The following is a 9225-nucleotide window of genomic DNA, read 5'->3' on the forward strand; positions in this document are numbered from 1 at the left end:
GCCAAACTGAGCAATCGTGGGAGAAGAGCCTTGGTGAGAGAGGTAAAGAAGAATTCCAAGATCACTGTGGCTGAGCTCCAGAGATGCAGTAGGGAGATGGGAGAAAGTTCCACAAAGTCAACTATCACTGCAGCCCTCCACGAGTCGGGCCTTTATGGCAGAGTGGCCCGGCAGAAGCCTCTCCTCAGTGCAAGACATATGAAAGCCCGCATAGAGTTTGCTCAAAAACACATGAAGGACTCCCAGACTATGAGAAATAAGATTCTCTGGTCTGATGAGACGAAGATAGAACTTTTTGGTGATAATTCTAAGCGGTATGTGTGGAGAAAACCAGGCACTGCTCATCACCTGCCCAATACAATCCCAATAGTGAAACATGGTGGTGGCAGCATCATGCTGTGGGGGTGTTTTTCAGCTGCAGGGACAGGATGACTGGTTGCAATTGAAGGAAACATGAATGCGGCCAAGTACAGAGATATCCTGGATGAAAACCTCTTCCAGAGTGCTCTGGACCTCAGACTTGGCCAAAGGTTCACCTTCCAACAAGACAATGACCCTAAGCAGACAGCTAAAATAGCAAAGGTGTGGCTTCAGAACAACTCTGTGACGATTCTTGATTGGCCCAGCCAGAGCCCTGACCTAAACCCAATTGAGCATCTCTGGAGAGATCTGAAAATGGCTGTCCACCAACGTTCACCATACAACCTGATAGAACTGGAGAGGATCTGCAAGGAAGAATGGCAGAGGATCTCCAAATCCAGGTGTGAAAAACTTGTTGCATCATTCCCAAGAAGACTCATGGCTGTACTAGTTCAAAAGGGTGCCTCTACTCAATACTGAGCAATGGGTCTGAATACTTATGACCATGTGATATTTCAGTTTTTCTTTTTTAATAAATTTGTAAAAATTTCTACATTTCTATTTTTTCAGTCAAGATGGGGTGCAGAGTGTACTTTAATGAGAAAAAATAATGAACTTTTTAGAATTGTACCAAATGGCTGCAATGAAACTAAGAGTGAAAAATTTAAAGGGGTCTGAATACTTTCCGTACCCACTGTAAGTATATTTGTAAATACCTTGTGTTGCTGATAATGCCTGTTAGCGGCGCTATCGGTGGCCGCTCACAGGTATCACATGACCCCGCGCTGACGTCACAACAAGTGAGGCGTGACTCAGCCCTGGGGTCCCCGCGGTGGCTTCTGGGTTGTGGGCGGGGTTATTCCCACGTCACACCCAGCATCCACCGCGTGCTTTCCCAAAGAATGGGGAGAGGGAGAGCGCACATTGGATGCCGGGTGTGACGCTGGGGAATAACCCTGCCCACAATCCAGCAGCCACCGATGGAATGCGGAAGAGAGACCCTCGGCTGTAGCCGTGACGTCAGCGGATGTCAGTGCCGGCTGCAGTTGAGGTTCACGTGATGCCTGTGAGCAGCCAATGATAGCGCCGCTCACAGGCATTATCTGCAACACAAGGTATTTACAGAGATACTTATGCCCACATGCTGAATACATTGGGCAACTTAAAAAAGTACCGGACAATCACTTTAATAAACATCAGAGAAGTCACACAGGGGAGAAGCCTTTTTCATGTTCAGAATGTTTGAAAAGTTTTAACTGAAACATGTATCTTCCTAATGGGGTTGTCCACTATTTGGGCGACCACTTGTCATTCCTCATGTTTGGCCTCATTAAAATAAAAACATTCATACTCACCCTCTGTGCCGTCGCCGTTCCAGCCGTGTCTGCACTCGTGTTCCTGGGGCTCATGTGAGGTTGTTACATCACACGAGCCCTGTGTCCAATCAGTGCCAGCTTCACTGTCCCTGCCTTCGGACGTATTGAACATCAACAGGAAGCCAGGGCTACAGCTGCTTTCTGACTTCCTCTTATTGTTCGATGTGTCCAAAGGTGGGGACAGTGACTCCAGGGCTGAGTGGGCTCAGGGCTTACATGACGTATAACAACGTCCCCCCGGACACACAAGTGCTGACACCGCTAGAAAGGCGCAGGCATGTGAGGTTTGTATAATTGTTTTTATTTTAACAGGACCAAACATGAGGAATGAGAAGGGGATGTCCAAGTAGTGGACAACCCCTTTTAAAGATCTCCCACACAGAGAGAAGCCATTATCATACCTAGAGTGTGAGAAATGAATTATTGGAAAATCGTATTTTGTTGACCATCAAAAATAACTCGAGGGGAAACTATATATGTTATTGACAAATTGTACGTACGTATTGTGTCTATGTAAATCAGAGCTGTGTGTATATAAATATGCATATGTAGCAGAGCTGTGTATGTAAATGTGCGTATGTAGCAGAGCTGTGTGTGTTTGTAAATGTGCGAATGTAGCAGAACTGTGTGTGTATGTAAATGTGCGTATGTAGCAGAGTGGAGTGTGCATGCACTGTCTATGCAGCAGTGTTAGAAAGACCACAGAGGCAGAGCTCATCCTATTGATTGCCGCAGGGCTGGCTCCAGGTTTTCGTGGGCCCCGGGCGAAAGAGTCTCAGTGGGCCCCTTTAGCACATACCACGATTCATGATGCACAGATATGGCGGAGAAATATAGGTATACAACACAGGGCCCAGCCTGCCACCTCATTCTTCGCATATGCAGACATGCACGCGCGCACACACACAGTACGCTGACACGCACGCACGCAGACACGCGCGCACACACACAATTCGCAGACACACACGCATACAATACGCAGACACACACAATACGCAGACACACACGCACACAATGCGCAGACACACACGCACAATACGCCGACACACACAATACGCCGACACACGCAAACACACGCACACACAAAACGCAGACACACGCACACACAATACGCAGACACGCACACAATACGCAGACACGCACACACAGTGCACAGACATGCACATGCACACGGTACGCAGGCATGCACACACATACACACATGAACATGGTACACAGATATATACACACAATAAGCAGACACGCACAGATACACACACATACATATTTGAACACATTCTTAAAAACATATAAAACAGATATAAATATATATACACAGTCATACACACTGACATACACAGACATTCACATCATACATGCACACACACATAAGAAATATTTTTTTATATGGGGATTGGGGAAGCCTCACTCACCTGCCCACTGGCCTGTGTCCCGTCCAGCTCCTCAGTCATGTGGCAGTGCAGGGCCTCAGGCGTGTCACATGGCCTTGGACCATCGGGGGCCCACTCGCCGTCTGGGCCTGGGCTGCTTCCCCGGCATCTGTGCAGGGCCGCCGGTGCTGTTCAAGCCCTGCTCTGCTACATGCAGCAGCAGTGTGCAGTCAGTGTGCTGCTGCTCCACCAATCAGGCCCAGTGCTGTCACTTTACAGACATGGCCGCGCGCTGTGCGGCTGTATCTGGTAGTAATGATGTGGCAGGTGCGACACACAAGCGCAATTAAAGGTGCAGTGTCGCCCCTGCGTGTCATTACTACCAGACACAGCCGCACAGCGCGCGGCAATGTCTGGAAAGTGACAGCACTGGGCCTGATTGGTGGAACAGCAGCACACTGACCGCACACTGCTGCTGCATGTAGCAGAGCAGGGCTTGAACTGCACCGGCAGCCCTGCACAGATGCCGGGGAAGCGGCCCAGGCCCCGATAACGAGTGGGCCCCCCTGATGGTCCAGGGCCCCGGCACCTGCCCGCGGACGCCGGCCCTGGATTGCCGTACTCCTTTCCCATGGGTATAACACTACTCCAACAATGCAGAGTAGGGGACCACACTCCAATAAGACTTTATTGGGTCAACAACAGTTAACAGCATATATTACAATCCCATTGGCTCACTGGGGATTAGAACTACAGCGACTTTAGGGCATTCAGGGCCAATTTGCTGCCATCTACCAGGATGATGAAGATGCCCCACGGGACCTTCAGGATTTTAACAGTGTTAGTGTGGAATAAAGGGCCAAAATAACATCTGAGCAATGCATGTGACTAGTTTCTCCATACAGGAGGCATCTGGAAGCGGTCATCGCCAACACAGGCTTTTGTGTGAAGTATTAAATAAACTTCAGCATGTGAGTTAAATACTTATTCCCTGTGTCATTTCTCATTATTACATATAACTAGTAGTGAGCGAGCTAGTGACTGTTCGGGTTCGGCTAAATGAGCCAAACAGTTTATTAAAAGTTCGGGTACTAGAACAGTACCCGAACCCGAACACAGACTCCATTCATTTTAATGGGGGAGCCGAACATACCTGGTTACCTGCACTGTCATCTGCATGACAGCGCAGGAAACACAGGCTCTGATCAGCGCTAATAGTGTTACCGCGGTCAGAGCGCTGTGGGATCATGCTGACATATGTCAGCATGATCCTACAGCTGTGATAGTGACCCGAGGTAAAAATCTTACCGCGGGTCATAGGTGCCAGCTGATGGGACTGCTACAACCATCAGCCGGCGCCTACTGTGTTATAGCAGAAGATGAGGCCCCTCAAGTTCAAAGACCCCATCTATGCTATATAAGTCTGACAGTTACTTTAGGTCAAAACAACAACAGCTGAATGTTCCTTCCTTGTATCAATAACGTGTCCTTGCTAGAAGATGACGTGTCCTTCCTAGTAAGATACGCCTAATTAAATGTTTCAAGGCATAAGAGAACAGAAATTAGTTTTCTTTTTTTGCTTGCATAGTTAAATTGTATAATCGAACCATATATGGTAAATCCTTTTCCTGCCTCCAGGGTGCATATAAACCCTATGCTTTGTAATAAAGTTAGAGCTTGTTGACACATACATCCTGTCCTGTGTCTCATTCTCTCCGATTTCGTAATCCAAGGATAGAAGACCCAGAATGCAGTGACGTCAGCTGGCGCCCAAACAGGGACCTTGAGTTAATCTACCCAGGGGTGCTCAACCGGTCCGAGACGTGGGACGAGTGAAGCTCTCTGTTGGTGATATATACAGCGCTGAGGTAAGAATAAGTGTTATATTCTACCTAAATTATATCACTACATAGAAGAGACTCCCTCACCCCTGAGCGGTCGGCTCCCAGTTAATTCACAGATTGTTGTCTGGCTCAGGTCCCTTTGAACCAGTAGAATCCCCTCAGATAAATTGTTAGTCCTGCCTTCTATCCTTTGGAAAAACTTAAGAATGAAAGTATGGATCCGATGATTGTGTTGTGGGTGTGTCTCGGGATTGGTGTTTTTGGTCTGTTTTTCTGGCTGGCGTATAAGTCCTGGAAGGCTAGTAGTGGTGTGGTTCAGAAACCTTTGTGGCCCATTGTCTAAGTGACCATTGTCTAAGTGACTGAGGAGTCTACTCTAAGTGAGGAGAACCAAAAGAATGGGGAAACAAAATGCCAAAGAAGGCATTACAGCCAAAGACTTAGTGGTACGCAGAGAAGGGAAACAGGCACCGATTGGTATTGACAAAATATTGTGTAAAGCGGGAATGAATGAAAATGGAGAGAAATGGAAATCCTTCTTTAACTCCTATCATGGATGGCTGAAAGATAAGGGTCTGTTGAAGACAGTGGATGTATGGATGAATGCATGCACTCATTTTGAAGGAAAATTGAAAAATTAGGAGACGGATGTTACAGACTGACAAAAACCGGAATGACAGAGTTTCCTCCCTGTCCGCTCCCGACGTCACCCCCACCCCAGTATCAGAATTCCCAGGAACCTAACTGCTGGGTTTGCCCCAGATGTGGACAGCAGAACCCCTTGACAGTAGACATCTGTGTGGCATGTGGAGGACCGAGACCCCACCCAGCTAGTCTATTCCCAATGAGGACGGTAGTTGTGCCAGGAGCACCGGGAGCAGCAGCAGCGGGGGGGGACGCAGTTGTTCCAGGTCAGGAAGCTCGCACAATGTTAATGTATAGACCATGGAGTCCTTCAGAGCAGTTGGCGTTGATCTCCCAGCTGCCAGATCCGTCCCAGTCCCCTATGGGTTTTGCCAGAATGATAAGAACCATACAGGATACGTACAATGCAACTAGGTTGGATCTACAGGGGGTAATTAAGGGAAAATTGGCAGATGAAGCCCGCTATGATAGGTTGATAGATGAGACAAAAAAACAGTATGCCAATAGGACCGGACCCGTAGAAGCAGAATCTAATGATGCAGCAGCTGGAGTCCTATTCGCAGCAGCGTTGGTAAAGGCATGCAAAGACAGACAGGCAGAGAGGCAGGTTACACTAGAAGACCGGGTTCAAGGTAAGGAAGAAGACCCCAAAGATTACTTTTGGGCACTAAAGAGAACTTGGTCAGAAATGGGATTTATTCCCGAAAATAAGACTAGTGAGAGGGTATTAGCAAGTGCTTTCATGAATGGACTAAAGAAGGAGATTGCAGAGAAGGTAAAAGCAAGTAGACCAGACTGGAGATCAGTGAAAGCAGAGGATTTGGCTAGAATAGCCCAGGGGGCACAGCATGACATAGCGCAGGCAAAGAGAGCTGCCAGAGTACACATAGTAGAGACTACCCCTAGAAACAACAAAGGCAAAGGACGGACTGCAGGAGGAGGACAGAGACTGTTACGGATGTAAAAAGCCAGGACATTTTAGAAAGGACTGTAGGACCAACCCGTATCCAGATGCTCAGAGTACGGGTCCTTCAGCCAACCAAACAACGCCTCCATAGGATGAGGGTAGCTTGCACATGAACCCCCTCATCTCCTTACCCCCAACTCCCAGTTGTATAGTGCAGGTGAACCAGGGGGACATGAAATCGATTTCCAAGTAGATACGGGGGCCGACAATTCAGTAATTACGCAAGGTGATTGGCCATACACTGACACTGATTTTTTACATCATGTCATTGCCACCCCCTTCAATTCCCCGTCTATCCTGCTCCCTGTCACTAAGAGAATTCCCCTGCAAATTCAAGGAGCTACTGTACATAGCCAGCTTATGGTAACGCCCCGAGGCCAATGTAACCTTTTGGGAAATGATGTGTTGTCCCAATTACAAGCACATATTGAATATCATCCCGATGGCACTGTCACCATGACCCCAGGTTTAAAACCAAGTACCCTTTGCAAAATTATGTCACTAGATCTTGCCAGCATAGAAGAGACAAATGAGTTTCCCCCGATATTAGAGCATGTTGTGCCACATGATTTTTGGGCCTCAGACAAAACAGATGTTGGTAGGTTAAGAGTTCAACCATTAATGGTAAAATTAAAACCAGGAGCAATCTTACCTCAACAGAGGCAGTATCCCCTTAGCTCTGCTCAGGAGAATGCCATAGCCCAGCAAGTCCAAAAATTACTACACAGGGGAGTCCTAGTCAAAACCCAGTCTCCCTGCAACACTCCCCTGTTCCCAATAAAGAAAAAGAGCGTGCCAGGACAACCAGCCGCATATAGAATGGTCCATGACCTTCGGTTGGTTAACAAAGCCACAGAACTTCTAACACCAGTTGTGCCCAACCCTCATACTCTTCTGTCACAGATACCTTCTAACTCTCTTTACTTTTCAGTGGTCGATTTGGCAAATGCATTTTTCAGTGTACCATTACATCCTGACTGCCAGTACTTGTTTGCTTTCACATTCCAGGGTAGTCAATATACATGGACAGTGTTGCCACAGGGTGCCCAGAATTCACCCACAATGTACACTGCAAGTCTGCAGGAAATACTGGAGGGATGGTCTGAACCACATATCGTTGTTTTGCAATATGTCGATGACCTGCTCATTTGTGCCCCTTCTAGCAAACAATGTCATAGTGCAACTATATCGCTTATGTTGTTTCTCTATCACGCTGGCTGCAAGGCATCAAAAGATAAGCTTCAGTTTTGTAAATCTTCAGTCACCTTTTTGGGACATTGCATTACACCAGGAGCTCGTCTTTTAACAAATGCACGCAAACAAGCAGTACAGGCATTCACCGTCCCTAACAATGTTGCAGCCTTCAGAACTTTTCTTGGACTGGTCTCCTATTGCAGACAGTGGATTCATGCCGTCTCTATTTTGATGCAGCCCCTCTATGACTGTCTTACTCCAACACCTTTTGTACTAACACCAGAGGCAATAGACTGTTTTTATTCTCTCAAAAAACGTATTTTGGCCCCTCCAGCTTTGGGTACCCCTAATTATGAGCTCCCATTTACTCTGTACCTTCATGAACAAGCTGGACATGCAGCAGGAGTTTTAACTCAAACACACGGTGATAATCAGAGACCTGTTGCCTATTTTAGTGGCAGATTAGATGCGGTAGCCAGAGGTGCACCATCCTGCGTACGTGCTCTGCATGCTGTTGGACTATTACTCCATAAATCCGCAGACATTGTTCTTGACCACCCTCTCACCGTGCTAACACCTCATGATGTCTATACTATATTGAACCAAGTGCAACCCGCTCACCTCTCAGCAGCACGTCATCTTAGGTTACAATGTGCACTGTTAATGCCTCCCAATGTTTCTTTACAGAGGTGTACTACTTTGAACCCAGCAACTTTGTTACCTCTCTCGGATCTAAAGGAGGGGTCAGGTACTGTGCTTTTTAAGGAAGATCCAAGAGAGGAAGTTCCTCATGACTGTGTACAAATGATGGCACAAGAAACGGCAGGTTTACCTACTGTATTTGAACATGAATTAGAAAATGCAGATTTTGAATTTTTTGTAGATGGATCCCGTCATCAGGACGATTCAGGTACTTTCCATACTGGATATGCAGTTGTCTCCCTCAATGCAGTAATCAAGGCAGAACCAATGCTCCCACACCAATCGGCTCAAGAGGCCGAACTTAGGGCCCTAACCGAGGCCTGTAAACTAGCGGAAGGTAGTATTGTTAACATTTACACGGATTCTAGGTACGCATTCGGTATAGCGCATGATTTTGGTCCCATATGGAAGTCAAGAGGTTTCCTGACGGCAGCAGGACGCCCCATTAAGAATGCTGATGCAGTCCAGCAGTTAATTGATGCACTACAACTACCCAAAAAGGTAGCTGTCATAAAGGTAAGAGCACATACCAGACGCACCGACCAGGTGAGTAGAGGAAACGCGATGGCAGATGCAGCGGCAAAAACAGCAGCTTGTAAGCCGCAACAAGGGCCAACAGTACGTCAGTTAAGTGCCCCTAAAAACCCCTTTGTGTCGGAGGACATCTTATCCCAAATGCATGCTCAGGCTCAAAAGGAGGAGGTTGATAAGTGGTTAAAGGAAGGTGCATGCCTGAATGAAGCAAATGGGGTATGGGGGAAAGGGAC

The sequence above is a fragment of the Phyllobates terribilis genome, unplaced genomic scaffold, assembly GCF_046119375.1.
Source record: "Phyllobates terribilis strain yellow unplaced genomic scaffold, ASM4611937v1 Scaffold_17__1_contigs__length_24005725, whole genome shotgun sequence".
Classification (NCBI taxonomy): Eukaryota; Metazoa; Chordata; class Amphibia; order Anura; family Dendrobatidae; genus Phyllobates; species Phyllobates terribilis.